At 49.9% G+C, this 18,320-nt stretch overlaps 1 protein-coding gene across 1 annotated transcript in view; it reads left to right on the top strand.

Annotated features, from left to right (window-relative positions):
* The window catches only part of Twist2 (twist family bHLH transcription factor 2), a 50,641-nt gene that overhangs the window by 17,236 nt on the left and 15,085 nt on the right, over positions 1 to 18,320 (top strand). The gene's annotated exons all lie outside the window — the stretch shown is intronic.

Here is an 18,320-nt window from a genome sequence, read left to right as displayed (position 1 = left end):
CTTGTAGTGTTTAGCAGGGACAGGTGATCTCCTTCCTGACCCTCTCCGGCTATTCCTCATATTGTCCGCCTGTACACAAGCTGACTGGACTCACACTGTTCCTGGAGTAATAGGAGCTATGTGTCCCACAGGGTGTGTGGCATTGCCTACTAAATGCTGGTTCCTTTACCCTCATGCCCACTGCCCAGCAGTTTGGCCAGCCTGACTGACCTTGCCCCGTCTTCCTTCTGCTCTACATTGAGTCTGACTTCTCCACTGTGCCCAGTGCCCATGAGAATAGAGTGGCAGGGATCCAGGTGCTGGTCCCTAAAACATGGCATTCTCATGGTCTGTGACTTTGATGTCCTGCCACTTAGCTAGAACACCCCTCTGGCCCTCTCCAGCATCTGCCTCCACCCATGGGGGAGCTCTAGTCATCCTGGTTGGCACTTATTTTAACTGTCTAGGCTTTCTGGTCACAGAACAACCTCTAGTGATGGTCCTTAGCCATGACATCCGGGTGCCTCTGTCCGAGTCATTGTGAGTCCACGTCTAGCTGTCTTCCCAGGCAGTGAGACATGGACAGGAGAACATTGAAAAGGTCAGTGCATGCACAGAGAATGGCTGAATCCCCCACACACAGACTGGACGTGTGTATGTGTATGTTTGTGCGCGCGTGTGCACACGTGCTCACACACACGCATGCGCAAGCACACACACACACACACACTCATGTGAAGCTTCACCACTGGCCAAGAGCTGAGAACTAGAAACTGACGAGGCCCTCTGTAAGGTGGGTGGAGGGTTGTGGCTCAGGGAAGGCTAAGGGAGGCTTTGGGCAAGGTTCTGGGATCAAACAGAAGGACAAGCGAAGGCTGCAGAAGATGGGCCAAAGTTGAAGATTATCAGCAGCAAGCAGTGTCAGAGACCCCATCTAGAGCAGCTCAACGAACAAGCAAAGGACAGATGCAATAGAATCGAATTCCCCAGGAAAATCCAGGCTGTGAAGACAGCAGACATTGTCCAGTCACCGTCCTGTCTGTGTGGTGACCACTGAAGAATCGCTGTCCGGCTGACACCTGCCCCTGGAGTCCGCGTGTGCTGGCCTAGCTGTGGCTAGGTGTGCCTGGCTCCGGACCCCCTGAAGGAAAGGCCCTGAGATCTTATCAAGCACAACAGTCTAGAGCAGAGCTCAGGGAGGACCTGACATCAGAGGCCCCATGCTTCCAGCATGCTCTCCGGTGGGTCGCTGTCCTACAGTGGTACACACTGGGCTTTGTCGAATTTCACAGTCCAGACAGAATTTGAAAAGAAAAGTGCCCAAACCTGTTTACTAAGTCCAGAAGCAGACCAGGGAGTCTCAGCAGGGCAAGGGATTCAGCCCACAGCAGTCAGAGGTACAGCCACACTAGCTGCCAGTCACCTTCCAAGCTACCCCCCAGGAAACCCAAATGGCATTTTCTGGGGTTTGAGGGAGACGTGTGGGCATCTAGACAGTGCGGGGTGACTGCCGCAGACTCAGTGTAGCCTTTGCTGATGTCACGTCCTAGAATGTTCTATGCTAGAGTGAGCTTCAAGAGGCAGAAAGTAGGTCTCCAAGTGGCCGCAGGCATCGGGTGTCCAGGCCACAAACCAGGACAGGATCAAACTTTCTGTGTCCCATAGGGTGTTGTCGAGGCTTGTGTCACCGTAGTGTTTGGGAATGTTTGGGATAAAGAAGGAGAGCATTTGATGACTTAGCCTGGCCTAAGGGTTCTGGTGGGATTAGCACCCTGAGAGAAGGCTATGGGGACTTAAGGAATGGTGAAATGGCAGGTCATCGGGAGCAGCGCACAGCAAGCAAACGATTTAAGGATTTCCTTGCAAAAGATGAGTCTGGGGAGGACAAATAGAGAGAGAACTCCAGCAAAGCTGCCCTTGGAGGTCTGCACGGGGTGGGAGCTGACTCCTAGCGTGGCGAGGAGCAGTTTACAGAAGGAGTTTTGGGAAATAAAGGACTGGTTCAGATTGCTGCTGCTGCTGTCTGTGTGCTGATGGGGAGACAGAAATTCACATTCGCTAGAAGAGCAATCTGGGCTCTCAGCTAAACTGACAGAGGGCAGGGAATAAAGGCAAAAACAGTCTGCCACCATGAAGCCTTAAAACTGCATGGGAAAATCTGAGAACAGTAAAAATGCCACACGTGAAACGGGAAGAAACATTCACCGGTCATGGGTCTGATAGAGTTAATACCCAAGGGGCTGGGGAGATCCCCAGCAATCCCCAGCACCCACATAAAAGTCTGAGTGTGGGGAAACACACCTGTAACCCCAGCACTGTGAAGCAGATGCAGATCTCACAGCTGAGACAGGGAATTTCAGGTTTGGGGGAGATTGCATCTCAAACTGTAAGGTGGAGAATAGAGGAAGACACCAGGCATCATTCTGTGTCCACACGGGTGAGTGCACACATGCATAGGTACACACATGCACACATGTACACACAAGACACACAATACACATATGTACATGCATAAATACACACATATAAATGCACAAGTACACACAACTACACACACACATGAACGTGGGTTAATATCCAGAACATATAAAGAATTCCAAAGATTCAACAATTAAAATCAGACAATCTGAATCAAAAATGAGTCAAAAATGTGGATAGGCATTTCCCCAAGATGAAAAAAAAGACCAGCGAGCCCATGAGATGCTCCACACCATGGCTGACATTCAGAGAAGTGCAAATGCAAACCACCACGAGATTCCACCCATCCCCGGGAGGAAAATTCTAGCAAAGCAAATAAAAGAATCATTAGCAAGTGTTGGAGAGATGACCTGGTCATGGAGGTGCCTCTTCAGGTACCCACAGAAGAAGCAGCTAGCCATGGCAGTCACCACAGACAGGCACCTGCTGGCAGGTGGACGGATGGGTGTGAACCAGCATCCTGGGCAAAGTCATCCAACCTCACAGGAATCACCCCAAAACTTTTAGGCACGGACATCCGGGCCCAAGGCAACATGTCCCACAATCCTTCCCTCCTTAGTGTTTTCTGCTGTTGTGAAAGAATAAGATGCAACTAAATTGGTTGTTTCAGTGTCCACAAATGTGGAAGTGAGGAGGGGTGGTGCTCGTGAAACTGGGGTGCCCGCAGCAAATGTAGAGTGTGCCATCTGCTGATGTCATAGCTCTGAACTTGTATACGGTAGTGAACCTGTCTCCTGGCGGGCTCCAGAGACAGCAACATCAAATGTGGGTCTTAGACCTCAGCTTCCCTTGAGGGAGCAGAGAGCCACGTCTTTCTAGTCCCCATCCTCTGACACCAGGTTTGAAGAGCATTCCCAACAGGTCCACTTCAGAAGTCTCTCAGAGACAGGAGGACCCAGAGCCCAAGGCTCCACCAGTAAGACCAGCCTTTCTAAACCATCTCCAGTGTGGACCCAGGCCATGAGCTCATGACGTGAAGGTTTCTGTAGACGGGGCTAGCATGACTGCTTGTCTAGCTAACTATCAGAAGTGTTGCGAGCATGTGATGGGACCCATGTCTTCTCCCTGAATATGCCTGTCTTCTTCGTCCACCGGTACATGCTATTGATATAGTGCAGCAAACAGCACACCCAGCCCCCAGTCACTGTGGAGACTCAACCTTCTCCCTTGGAAAGCTGTAGTTCTGCTTCAGGTTAGAAATTACTAGAAGAGGCTGGGCGGTGGTGGCGCATGCCTTTAATCCCAGCACTCGGGAGGCTGAGGCAGGTGGATCTCTGAGTTCGAGGCCAACTTCGTCTACAGAAGCTAGTTCCAGGATAGGTTCCAATGCTACAGAGAAAACCTGTCCCGAAAAACAAACAAACAAAAACAAAAAAAAGTTGCTAGAAGACCTGATATGCATACGGCATACATCTAAGGACACTGTCCTGACCTACCAAACCCCACACTGACTTGGCTCCAGCCTTGGCCTACAGCACAGATCATGACCTAGTGAGATCTTATCATGGCAGCCTATAATACTACTTCCCTGGGCTGAAGTTCAGATGGGTGAAAGTAATGGCCTTCACCTGGGCTAGCCTTGGCATTCAAGGGCACAAAGTTGACCCTGAACACCTAGAAGTGACCCAGGAACTCTGACTGGAGACGCTCGGGAGATGTGATGTCAACAGGTCAGAAAGGCAGCTGTTGCGGAGACCCTGCCCGTGAGTCATCTGCCTCCTAGTGTCCATGGCAGGGACATCTCCTGTTCTGTTTTTTATAAAACACAGTATAAAGTTTACCACCCTTACTGTGCTTTAGGTGTCTGGTTCTCTGGCACTGGCCACGTTCATCCTTTTGTTTTCAGTGTGTGGTTCTATCCGTGGCACCAACCATACTCATGCTGGGTTTTTTTAAGGTGTATAGTTCCGTGGCACTGACCATACTCACTCTGTATTTTAGGTGTGTGGTTCCGTGGCACTGACCACATTCATGCAGTTTTTTAGGTGTGTGGTTCCGTGGCACTGACCACACTCATGCTGGTTGTTTTTAGGTATGTAGTTTTGTGGCCCCAATCATGCTCACTCTGTAGTTTAGGCGTGTGGCTCCATGGTATGGACCACATTTGTACTGTTTTTAGGTGACTAATTCCAATCACAGTGTTAGAACCATCAGCACCGCCCATCTCCACATCCTCATCCCCACGGTTAAAACTCAGTACGCATTAAAGACCAACTCCCTGTCTCCTGCTCTGGCTCCTAGTACCATTCTACTTTCTGCCTTTGGGGACCTCATAGGACAGAAATCCTGCGGTATTTATTTTTTTGTGACTAGCTTATTTCATTAACATGTCCTCCAAGTCCACCCAGCTTACAGCTACGACAAGATTTCCCTTTTCAAGGCTAAATGATGTTCCATGTAGTACAGCCTTATGTATAACCACAGGTCTGTGAGTGGACACTTGCCTGCTTTTGACTTCTGACTTTGAATACTGTGACTACAAGCAAGGTTTGCAAATATCTCTTCATAGACCCCTCTCTCACACTTTTTATTTATTTATTTATTTTGGTTTTTCGATACAGGGTTTCTCTTTGTTTTTGGAGCCTGTCCTGGAACTAGCTCTTGTAGACCAGGCTGGTCTCGAACTCACAGAGATCCGCCTGCCTCTGCCTCCCGAGTGCTGGGATTAAAGGCGTGCGCCACCACCACCCGGCGCCCCTCTCTCACACTTCTTCACGCCCACAAATCTTGTTGTATCACGGGATGACGTAGGGAGATAAACCAGCTGGGTCCCCGTAGCACCAGACCCCCACCCCCCGCCATACCACACTTTCCAGACCTGAGCGGACTCTCATAGCTACATTCTGGGTTTTGTGTTCTCTCGGCCACACCAGTCCCCTCCTTGTGGCCAGCCGTCCTCACGTAGGCTCTATTCCTGACTACGGAGAAGCATAAACACAGATCATCAGGGAGGACATCGGCTGGAGGACAGAGAACCAGGGCCTATCACGGCCTGAGCGGACTCACCATGTTCCTGCCACTAGAAGGCTCCAGAAACAATGCAGATGCTACGAAACACAGTTGTTGGAATCCCCTCCTTTAAATTGGTTTGATCTAACTGGGCAAGCCGGAGAGGGAGGCGGGACAGCTGGAGTCGGTCACTCTCCTGGGCCTCAGAAAACTCAGTTTTCTCTGTGTTGAGACACGGTGGCCGGCAGCCAGCTCCTATAGGAGTTTTCATGGCAGGAAAAGGGGGTTTCGCTTTCAGGACTCGGCAGAAAAGGGGGTCACCTCAGGACCCCTCTGACTGCACGACCCATCGGGACCACAAGTTCCGGCAGCTTCCTCGCTGGGTGAAGGTGGACTCAGCCAAGAGATGAAAGAGAGGAAATTTGGAAAACTCCGTGATGCTGGCCAACATTCCCAGAGAGGGTCCTTGTGACTTTGTACTCCATGTAACTATGGGATCTCACATCATCTCCAAGGGCAGGGCATCCAGGGGCTGAAAGGCTACAAATTCCTGGTGACACAGGAGCCCTCCTTCCTCCACCAAGAGACACCGTGAGTCAGGCCATGCAAATTCCCATGATGTCAGTCACTGGCTGAGTTTCTGGGAGTCCTAGGTCCCTGTGCCTTTCTCCCCTGTCCCCAAGTAGCAAAGCAGAAGCAAACACATGGAAAGTTACCTCAGATCCCTGGCAAAGCCCTCTGGCCTCGCACAGCCCTGGCTGGGTGAAAGTTTACTTTAGAAGATTCTGATGCAATAAAGGAAGAGAAGACAAAGGAGGTGGCTGGTCACGGGCTTTGTGGACTGTTGGGGCTGGAGGGAAGTGGATCCAGGAAGGGCCCAGGCCCCAGATCGGGGTTCAAGTCTCCAGCCGCATACCTGGCTGTGGGGGACAGTTATTCTGTAAAGAGAGAAACCTAGGCAGTGACAATCTGTGTCCTTAGAGACTACAGTCCTTACGGCCAGGAAACCCACTATTAGAGGCACAAGCCAAGTATGGGGTGTTCACTTGCATTCCCCGCACTGCAGAGGCAGGGACAGGAGGATCCATCCCTAGGACTCACAAGTCAAGCAGTCTAGCCTAACCAAGAGATTCAGTGAGACGAGATGGGATCCTGTCTCAAAAAATAAGAGAGAGAGAGAGCAAGTGAAGAAGAAAACTCCGCCCCACCCACCTCATATACACGTGCACACACAACTGCACGAATTTATGGGCACACAGAAACACCCCCAACTCAATTACATAGTAAGGTCCAAACCAGCCTCAGAAGCAACGAGACCTTACCTCAACACTAAATGTAGTGGTTAAGAGCACTTGTTGCTCTTGCAGACGATTGGAGTTCTGTTCCCAGCACCCATGCTAGGCAGCTCACAATCACCTGGAACACCAGTGCCAGGGAATTCAGCGCCCTCTTCCGGCCTCTACAGGCAACTGCACCCACATCCACGTATGCGTACACATAAACCAAAATAAAATATTTTACATACATACGTAAGATGCATGAAGCCTGAGAAGATGGAGGAGTACCATGGATGGGGGAGACATCCCGCTGGACAAACTTGTATCTAGCTAAGTCCTGCTCCCTTTACCCCCATGTGCCCCATTATTAGGCAGCAGCAGTGGCTAAGACAAAATCCTCATCTATGAAATATCAACATGACAAAAAACAGATCAGAAGAAAAGTGTGCGAGCCCACAGAGCATACCATGGTTCACTCCAAGGTCACTGAGAGACACAACAAAAACAAAAGAAATCAGCTTCCCCAGAAGCTTAACTTCTAGGACATTTGCAAGAAAAATGAAATCTTTCTAAAGAGTACATCATCAGGAAAAGGAGGTTTTATTTATGGATGTAAAGGCAGTTTAACACTAATGTATTTGCAAAGCTTGTAACATACTTTGGTCAAATGTGCTAAGGAACATCAATCTCTTTGTGTTCTTCCAATTGCTTTTGTCAATTAGCATGTCTCAGTCACGGTTTTTATTGCTCTGAAAAGACACCATGACCACAGCAACTCTTAAAAATTAAAACATTTAGTCGAGGGGTCTCGTTTACGGTTTCAGAGGTTCAGTCCACTATCATCATGAGAGTCATGATGGTGTGCAGGCAGATGTGGTGCTGGAGGAGTAGCTGAGAGTCCTACATCTTTCAGGCAACAGGAAGTCGACTGACACACTGGGCGATATCCTGAACATAGGAATCCTCAAAGCCCGCCCCCACAGTGACGCACTTCCTTCAACAAGGCCATACCCCCTCCAACAAAGCCACACCTCCTAATAGTGCCACTCCCTATGAGATTATGGGGGCCCGATTACATTCAAACCACTACATAGCACTTCTATGGTCAGAAAAGCGCATAGGTGTGGTGGACTCAGTGGGTCCTGAAGCTGTGTGTGGCAACAATGCTTCTGGAACAATCCCTCTGCTACTTGAATCCTCCTAACAGGAGCCTCTTCCTGTCTCAGAGCTGTGAGCAGCTCTGTGTTGAGTCAGCAGGGGTGTCTGGTGAGACTGTTTTTGTCTTTGAAAGTAATTCCACAGGGGATGGCAAGGGAGAAAGAGAATCGACAAAGCACACTTCCTTCAAAAATGCCACAGTGGCTTCAAGGGCCTTGCACGCTAATTTGAAAAATAATAAGATAAAGTAATTCCACAGGAACGAAAAACAGGATGGCTGAAGAGTACAAGAAAAATAAATATTTGTAGATGATAAATTGTCTGTCAGGAGCCCTGCTCCCCACCCTATTACCGTGATGAGAGTTGTTCAGAATCAGTAGGACCCAGGAGCAAGCTGTGATGGAGCTCAGCTCTTCCTAAGGATGGAGTTCAGCATCCTCTCACACATCAACAATAGCCTCCTGTTCTCTATTGCGACCAAAAGATGCTGGCCACAGAAACTAAGACAGGACTAGCTAGAGAGATGGCTCAGCCAGTAAAGTATTTGCCTTGCAAGCACGAAATCCTGAGTTCAAATCCTCGGAACTCACAAAAACAAAAACATAAAGAAGCAACAACAGCAAGCCTGGTGGTAGCTGAGGGTGTGCCTGTAATCTCAGTGCTGGGGACAGAAGCAGGTAGAGATCTCTAGGGTCTGCCAGCCTTGCCTGTTCCTTGATCCCAAGACCAGTAAGAGACCCTCTCTCTAAAGAAAGGTAGTTGGTATCTGAGGAAAGACCCCTGAGGTTTCCCTCTGACTTGTATGCATGCACACACATGTGCAAGAACACAAGGCAATGCATCCCAAAAGAAAGATTAGATATGACCTTATATATGCCTAATGAGAAATGTAGCAGATCTCCCTACACGGAGAAGTCTCAGCTGGGGAGCACAAGAGCACGTGGCTTTGAACGATCGGTTCTGCTTACAATGGGGGTGTGTGGAAACACGCCGCTAAGCGTGTCATTTCTTTACCTGATCACATATGTAAGTTTCAAAGCTGCAAGGCTCTGCTCTCAGGTAGATGTGAGAGTTGGGACAACAGAAGTATCAAGATTTATGCAGAGAAGTAAGGAGGGGTCTCCACATGCTGACACTGTTTCAGAGGTGCTGTCTAAAACATCTGGGTGCATGCTGGGGAGCTCACAGGAAATGAATGGTGTGAGCGGGGCGCCCCCAAGAGCAAGCCAGCACTTGTCACATGCATGGGTGAGGCGAAGGGGACCGTGCAAACCCCTGGGTAGGAAGGCCTGCGTTATTCTCAGTATCATGAGCTCGTGCTCAGTAGAATGAACCGTGAAGACAGTAAGAGAAGGCAGAACACCAGGGCCTGTGGTCGAGGCTGGTGTATTGGGAGTCCTACCCAGAGACATTTCCTAGTTCTTGCCTCAGCTGTTTGTCAAGAATGGGCCACCATGTGCCCCGTCAGAGCTCACCTTCCCTGGCAGAATCAGCTCCATGCTGCACCTTCCCTACAGCCCTCCTGTGTCAGTTCTGCAGTAGCCAACGAGGGCACCCTCAGAGCATCCTGAAAAGCAGAAACAGTCAGCCCCTGCCTGCCCCACTGATCCAAACGGTCCAGGGCTTATTAAGGCCCTGGGACTCCATGGATCTGCTCAGTGTACGGCAGCGTTCTGGGGACTGTCAGAGCCCAGCTGGGAAGGATCTGGGTCCACTTTTGCGCTTGGCTTTCACAAAACAAATAGCAGCCGGGGCCCGATCTTTTTCCCAGGTGCTCTCCACCCTGCTCTGGAGTCTGCACCTTCAGGAGATGCCACACAAGGAGCATGCTCCGAACAATAGTGGCTATGTGGAGTTAAGTCTCAAACAGTCTCCAGTAGCTGCCTGTGACGGCTGGGACAAATTTAATGGAGACAGAAGGATGTGGGCCTCATAGTGGAGGGGGAGGGTGTCTGTACCCCTCTCTTTATAGCAGACCACCTTCTGGAGCTGACTGTCTTTGAGTGTTTAAGTGTGAATGTTGCAGATAGTGGTAAGGGTGGGTGTGTTTAATGTAAGAGCATGTGACCTCACTCTAGGGCCTGAAACACCCAGTGCATAGAAAGTGAGGTCATGATGCCACAAGAGACTTTCATATGATCAAGCTGCCCTGAGTGCTTTACTCAGAGAAAGATTCCCCAGACACAGAAAAGCCCGAGTTGACCCATCCTGAGGCAACACAGCCTGCCTGGCTTCTTCCTCTCACTGGGAGCTGATCTTGCCTTATCTGACTTGAGCATCTTAAGGGCTTATGATTGGCCTTATCTTGGTGAAATAGGCAATTGAAAAACCTGAAACTGGGGTCCCCACTAGTGAGGAAAAATCTTAGCCCATTCTCTTAGAACTGAGCATGCTCGACCCTCAGAATCCCCTTCCTCTATAGGGCATCCCTCACCCAGGCGTGCTCTCCCTGCCAGACCTGCTGCTCCAGGGCCTTAGGCATGCCTTCCTTCCTCTGCCCCATGGTCCTTGCTCTTCACCCATACGCTCTGCTGGAAAGCATCCGAGGCTCAGTTAGTTGTGGACTGGAGGCTTGCTGGTGGTTCTGTGTGCGTGTACAGCATTGGGGAGCTGTTCCATCAGACAGTGCTCACAGGAGGCCCTCTGAATATGCAGAAGGGAGGATGTTGCATGGGTGCTGATGGGATGTGGAGGGGCTTGCTAAGGGGAATGGACAGAGATGGTTTATGAAGGACTAGCTAAGAACAGAGTCTGTGATGGACAGAAGTGGGTTCTCTGGGGAGGGGCATGCTATGTATGTAGAGAGAGGGCCTCAGCTACAACCCGGGTCACTGACATATTAGATAATTATTCATAATTAGCATCATATGTGTGAGTGTGGGGCACTGGTCAGGCTCATCCGGGCTTCATCTCTCAGCAGCCCCAGCTTGGGGAACCTGTCTTCTATCACCTGTACCTGTCGCTGCCCCAACCACCTGCCCACTCCCTCCCTTGCTCATGTGTTCAGTCATAACCTCAACCTGCCTGGGCTGGGGAGTAGAGTCCCAAAGAGAAGAGACTTCTTGGGAGCTCTTTCAGGGGTTAAGTTCCAGGAACATTGCTGTCTCAAGAGAAGAGCATGGTTAGAAAAGTCTGAGGTCACTGCTCTGAATCAGACTAGGCAAGTTGTCTTACTGAGGGATCTTCTGTTTCACCCCAGCTCAGCTCAGTTTGACCCCCGGTCTCAGTGATCCCCATCCATTTACCTGTACAGGTCTCATGAGCATCCTCTACCTACATTCCTGGAGGAACACCATGCCCTGCTGATGGAGTACAGGGATTTCCCAGCTCCAGGGAGGAGAAGGGTCCTCCCTCTGAGGGCCTGGGTTTCCCAGCCATGCCAGCCTTTACCGCCCCCTCTTCTCCACCCACCCACATTCTCCTGCACCCCTTGTTGAAGAGTCATACAGAAATCAAGGATATGGGGACATCTCAGGTTCTGAGACCTGTCCCACTGCAAGGCCAGGGCTTGGGTGAACTCAGCTATGTGGTGTGGCTTGAGGGCATGGAGTCCCTGCCCCTCTGCAGCTCAAGGTCCCACCTGCCCCACCTTGCATTCTCAGAACCTCTGAGGTTGTCAAGGAGATGAAGGCTGGAAAACGCATCATCACGGGTTTCCGCTTTCATGCTGTGACCTCACCAGAAACAAAAACCCAGTGTCCCTCGCTGTGCCAGGATGCTCTGCCTTACAGAACAGACAGTCCTTGGGAAGCATGAAGGAACTGAAGCCTGTTGCCCTCATCCCAGCCTCCCTATGGCTCCCACTGGTCTTGTGACTGAGTGTCGCTTCTTTCTGTGCCCTGCCTCCCAACCAGGAGCTAATGGCCTGTGAAAACACTCAGAACCACACCCCTGCAGGCGCAGAGTGCTATAACCTACAGCTTGCTTTCTGCTTTGCGATGAGGGGGCTGTGGGGGTCTGTTTGGAATATGGGGAGGTAAGAGCTCAATTTTGAAAGTCCTCCAAGGACGAAGATTTTTCGAAAACAAAATATAACCATGGTTTCCGAGTTGCTCTGCCAGAAGGCTGGGGCACCCAGGATCGGATTTCCTAAGCCAGGTGTGTCCCTCCAGGATGAACTGCTAGGGCAAAGACACTGTCAGCCAGTGAATGCCAGGGCTTCACAGGAAGCAAGCAACTTCCAACATTGTAGTTAGGAATGATAGGGATGTAGACTTTCCTGCCATGCCCTTTCTCCTTTGCTCTGCCTCTCTGCTGATCCTGAAAACTTGAGCAAGGGCTTGCAGTTCCTGAGTCTCCACCCTCTAGGAGTTCTTTGCTTATTATGCTACTTTGTGGGGTTGATTATGCAAACCAGGGTCTCACATGGGCTAGGCAAGTGGGCTCCTGCTGAGCTGTACCTCAGTCTCCACTGCCTACTGTGTTCCCTGGAGCAGTGTTGGAAGCACCTAGGAGACAATCTGGGGTTCACTGACTCCTGCTTGATTATCTAAACTGTGTGGCAGCTCTGACCCCTTTCCTCCTGTGGAAATGCCCTGTAAATAGTGTGTACTCCTCTGTAGGAGTACAGATCTGCATGCATCGGGGCATCCATACAGGGTCTGCACATATAGGGGAATTTATGCACACTAGAAGGTCTGCACACATGTATCTATATACACATGAAGGCGATGTGAATAGACCTAGGAAACAATGCACAATAAACTCTGTACAGATGTGGATCTGTGAACACAGTAAGAGCTGTGCACAATGGAGATCCATGTACACAGTAAGAACTGTGTATGATGGGGATCCATTCATACAATAGGAGCTGTACAAAGACAAGGATCTGTGTAATGGGAGCTGTGCACACATGGGAATCTGTGCACGGGGGGATTCACACACAAATGGAAATCAATGCACATAGTGAGAGTCATGAACACATGACTCCATGCCCTCAGTGGGAGTTTTGCACACACAGAGCTCTTTGCACACAAAGATCCATGTGTGCAGGGCATCTATGTACAGGGTGGGTGCTTTGCACTTGGTGGGAGCAGCAGAGCCCCAGGGTCACATACCAGCTCTTTTTTCCATTTGACTCACTTCTAAAATTCTCTGCTGATTTAAAATCCACTCCTGCTTGCTTCTGCAGCTGTGGGTCCCCGAGGAGCCAGGCTGGCTTACTTGACATTAAACAGGAAAAATCAGGCGAGAAAAGACAGAGTGGGAAGAGCGAGAGGATAGAGGACCCAGAGCTATATGCACCGTGAGGCAGAGATTGCCCAGCGGCTTTCAGCACCCCTTGTCCCTAATTCCAGCAGAGCCAGAAGGTGTGGGATTTTGAAGGCATATCAGGGAAAACATTTAGCACTTGAAACAAAGAATTTTCTAGAGGCCTGTCTGGGGAGGAGTTTGAAGCCCACTGAGGGAGCTGGATAAGATGTATTCCTGGCTCCGTGGGCATTTGAGAGGGCCCTGGGGAAGGACGGAATGCTCTGCCTTGTGAGGCAGTAGAGGGGCTTGTTTCTGCCTTCCCAGCTGCGAGATGCGCGTAACTATGGCTTTTGCATCTTCAGGACTCCAGTGACTGACAGCTGATAAGGCTGCCAGTTCTGGTTTTGGTCTGTCTCACCCAGCATTAATGGCCTTCAGCCCCTCCCTCCACCACCCTGTTTATCCGACACCCTCCCAGCCACTTCCCTCCTTTCGGGAGTCTTAGGGTGAAGCTGAGCAGCCTAGCTCCTCCTTAGAAGGAAAGTAGTGTGGATACCCACAGTGCTTGGGGGAAGATGTGGGGCCTTACCTTCATCATCTAACCACCCATACCTCCTCATCACTGCCTTGGTGTCCTGCTACCCAGTGCCACCTTCAGGTCTCCTTGCCTCCTGCTGCTGAAGTGAGATCCTGTGCCCCATCCCAGATGGAGGGGTGGGAGGTTCCACCCAGCCCAGCGACTCTCCTGTGCTTTACCTGGCATCCATACTGATCTTCAAAGCTGGCTTCTGAAACCACCCTCCCTAGCCACGCTAAGGATGCTGAGGGTTAAGTTCAAAACAAGATTTTAGGCCTGGAATGATTCATGAGTAGACTTAAAGGTTGTGGTTCCATTGCACAGGCCCCAGGGCAAAGCTGGGGGCAGGGAATGAACGGTTCCTTCTGCCTGTTTGGGTGTTTGATATGTGGTTAAGATAATAGAAATGTCCCCTAATAAGAAGGGCCCCTTCCCCCAGAGCTAGGAAAGAGCTAAATGCTGGGTTCTCAGCAGACTGCTCAGTCCTCCCTGAGGAGGAACCCTGTGTGTGAGCTGCAGATACCAGCATGTTTTCCCCACATCCATCACTTAGCAGGTCCATCTAGCTCCCTGGGAGACAGCAGAGGTGGAGGCCAAGAGAAGATAGGAGCTTGTCTGCCGTTCCTTTACAGCGTAGATGCGCTTGGAGGCACTTCTTCCCTGGGAACATCATTTCCTTACTCTTTGCTCCTGGAAGTCTGAAGATCCTGCCCAAATCATGCAGATGGGCAGAGGTTAAGCCATCCTAGCCAGACCGTGTCCTCTCTCTAGGTCTCTCTGGCTTCGTCTTCAGAGCAGTGCCCACTTCCTGTCTCACATCGCTGGTTCTATGTCCTGGGCCGTGGCAGGGCTCTATGGAGTCAGGAGTCCAGCTCCTGTAGCTAGTGGCCACTTCCAGGGGTTTACGTGGTACCTCCCCTGATAACTGCTAGCGACTTGGCCTGCTTCATGCAGTGAGTGGAGGAAAATGGAGATACGGCCTCTGTAGCTTTAGAACCGCCTCAGTCGTGGCTGGAGATTAGTACCTATGACTGGCTCACTTCTCACCTCCCGGTGCTTTGAGCGTCTCTTGCTTGCACAACATGTAGGTATCCAGGTCTACGGACCATGCCTCCCCGCTGTCTTTGGGATTTGGTACCAGTTTAGATTCCATCAGTGTCGTTGAAAATGGTGCTGGGGACTCACCGCCAGGGTCTCTGGGAATCCAGCAAGCCATGCCATGAACTGCACTGAGGGCTCCGGGGAGGTGGGGGGAAGCACTGTGGTGAGCCCTGGGGTTGTATCATAGAGGGGGCTGATCTGTGGCTCTTCAAACCATACTTGGGTTTCCGGCTAAAAGTCACATATATCACTGGGCATTTCTCCATGAAGACAAACATGTAGTGAGCTTTATCCTAACCCAACAGAATGGCACCCGCATTCTACTGCCTGTCCATACCGTCTGTGACTGTGTTCCAGACTGAGAATAGAGAGGCACTATGGACCCACAACTGCAGTGCCTGTGGCTGAGCTCTTCCCAGGGCTAACTGTGTCTCCAACCACACAATTCCGCCACCCTGAACTCCAGGTAGACCATTTAGGGAGACAGTGTTTTCTTTCCAGATCCTTCAAATAATTAAAATGCCATCCGTGGCTCTCTGCTCTCGGTCCAAGACTTGCAGGGGAATTCTAATTCTCAGATGCTGTAGACGCGCAAGTGATGAGAATCTACAGCTCCGCTTTTCTCTCTCCCCATCGTGAGCTCACCTTATCCATCATCCCAGGAGACTTCTGGGATGTCTTCTGGTTGACAGGGGTGGGAGGTGTCTGTGAGACTCAATCCTAACATGATGAATATCTGGCCAGTGGTGCAATGTCGATGAGTTGGGGTCTAAGGAGGTTGGCAGGGAATGGGGAGTGGAGATGCGAAGGGAGAAGAGGTGAGTATTTGTGCATTGATGCCAGTAAGAATAGTCACACAGAAATCACCATCACTGTTTCTGCAGCTTCACCCTGGTCTTAGGTTTCTATTGCTGTGGAAAGACACCTTGACTGGCAACTCTTATAAAGGAAAACATTTACTTGGGGCTTCCTTACGGTTTCAAAGGTTTGGTTCATTATCATCATTTTGGGAAGCAAGGAATCATACAAAGAGACATGGTACTGGAGAGGAGCTGAGAGTTCTATATCTTGATCTGTAGATAACAAGAAGTGAGCTGTATCCTATCCTGGGCATAGTTTGAGCATATTAGATCTCAAAGTCCACCCCCACAGTGACACACCTCCTCCAACAAGGCCACACCACCTAATAGTACCACTTTCTATAGGTCAAACATTTAAATACATGAGTCTATGGGGGCCTTGCCTATTCAAGGCACCAAAACTCCACTACCGCAGCAGTGACTAAGGGGGGCAGAGAGAAAGCTGGCTTCTGCTGTTATTGCCCTGGAATGCTTGGAACAGAGTGATTATGTCAGGGGATCTCAGAACACGCTTGAATATGCCATAGTTGTCTAGTCTAAGGAGGAGCTGTCAGGGACCGAGAAATTCAGCACAAGGCTAATCCATTCAAGCTACTTGTAAATTTTGTGCATGGACTAAAGAGACCTGTTCGTCAAAGCCTGGGACTATGAACAATGACGAGAGTTTTCCAACCAGAACAAGCCTCCTGAAGCCACACAGTGACACCAACGTCATCTTGGGTGGACACAGGTGAGCCATCCCCTGGGGATGGAGAGAACACTAGGGAGGGCCTCCTCGTCCAGCTGTAACTGCTGTCTGCTCTCCCACTCTTCCACGGCATCTTGACGAGGCAGGGGTGAGGCCTGAAGAGTCCCAAACCATCACAACCCATACATGGCACTGTTAGCAGCCAAAGAATCCATGACTAGAGAAGTCATAGACCGTGGGGAGAGCCTTCCCCCATGATTCTGCCAAGTAGACATCGTACTAAACCCACTTTTAATGGCTTACCACTCTGCCTGTAGATTAGCGCATCTCTGGACACTCATCAGAGAAGCTTTCTGCTGTAGGAGGTGGTGATGAACACAGAGACCCAAAACTGGCTGCAGTGTAGAGAATGGGAGATGGTGGCGATCTCAGCTCCAAAGGAGACACCTGGGTCACTCCCCCTCCTCTCAAGGCGGGGTCATTGCGAATCATTGTGGAAGGGGCTGGTGGTGGTAGCAGAAAGACTGTGCAAGCCAGGGGCGGTAGAGGGTGACAAGGAACTGTGATCCCAGATACACAGGGCAGTTGCATTTGTTTCCAGCTGTTGAGATAAGGATAAGACACAGCCTGCACAGATGAACGCCAATCAAACTCCCAGTGCGGAGAGGTGAGGTGCACACGAAGGTAGTCAAGTCCATTGCTGAGGACATATGGGCCGTTGATAGGGTTGGTAGGGTTGTTTTTGTTTGTTTGTTTGTTTTGTTTTTTCTTTTTGAAGGATATGGCCTGTGGCAGTTTGACCATGCTCAGGGATAATCACAAATCCAAGACTGTTCGGGCAACACGAATTAGACGCAATGAGTTGTTGTTTGTTTTTTTTTTAATTTTTTAAAGACATAATGCTGGACGGATAGGGAAAGAGGGTGCATGTGGGAGGAGCTTGGGGAAAGTGTGAACCAAAATTTGTATAAAATTTGCAAATTTGCACAAAATTTGTATAAAATTTGCAAAGAGCTAATTTAAAACTGAGAAAAAAGACAAAGAAAAGATTAACAAAACATAAATGTCGCTGTGCCAACTTTCTGAGATTTTTTTGTCTGCATTACTGCATAACTTTCACGAACGTATAAATAATGATGTTTTTCAGGGTTCATTAAGTGTCCATCTGCCACACCTTAACACCTGGTGCTCATCCAGACATGATTTGGCCGTATGAATTTACAGGCATCAAATCCCGGCACCAGGCAGTGGTTTCTCAACCTTCCTCATGCGTGTGACCCTCTGTTCCTCATGTTGCGGTGACCCCCGCAACCATAAAATTATTTTATTGCTACCTCATAAGTGTAATTTTGCTACTGTTATGAATCAACGTAAATATCTAATATGCAGGCTATGTGTTATGTCACTCCGGAAGGGCTTACAACCTACAGGTTGAGAACCACTACTTAAGTTTGATAATGCCTCAGATTCTGTCTATATATTATTTTCTGTTTGACACAGATCTGCGTTTGAAACTTAGCCCTTGTAGATTCCAGGGAACACCCACAAGTTGAATTTCTTCCGATTTCTTGGATCCCCTTGATGTTGGGTGGGGCCATGTGACTGGTTCCAACCAATGAGCCTTGGGAGGAGGTGGTGCTGGTGTATCCTGGCTAAAGCAAGGAAGAACTGGCATGTGTCACCATCTCTTGCTGTCCCAAGTTCCCGAAAATGACGCATGGTGAAGCCCATACGATACTAAAGTGCAGCCTGAGCCCCTACCCTGACTGTGTAGAGAGAGCCAAGCCGTGCAAACCCCAATCAGCCAGAATCGAAAGAATGCCGCACTAAACCTCGCGATTCAAGGGCTTGTTTGTTGTTGCAGGGAGGCCTAACGCACTCTGACAGAACCGTACTACTGAGAGGGAAAGCAATCCCAGAATGCATTGCTGTCTCCCACGTCCTCCCGAAAATTCTTGCCAGTACAGAGATGCTCGCGTTAATGAGATGCGGGTCCTCCAGAAGAGATGGATAAAATGAGCCTTTTAAGAGCCACGCCCCAAGCGCTCAGCTGTGGAAGG

This window comes from Chionomys nivalis, chromosome 2 (genome assembly GCF_950005125.1).
Source record: "Chionomys nivalis chromosome 2, mChiNiv1.1, whole genome shotgun sequence".
NCBI lineage: Eukaryota > Metazoa > Chordata > Mammalia > Rodentia > Cricetidae > Chionomys > Chionomys nivalis.
This window is presented reverse-complemented; position numbering and strand designations above follow the sequence as displayed.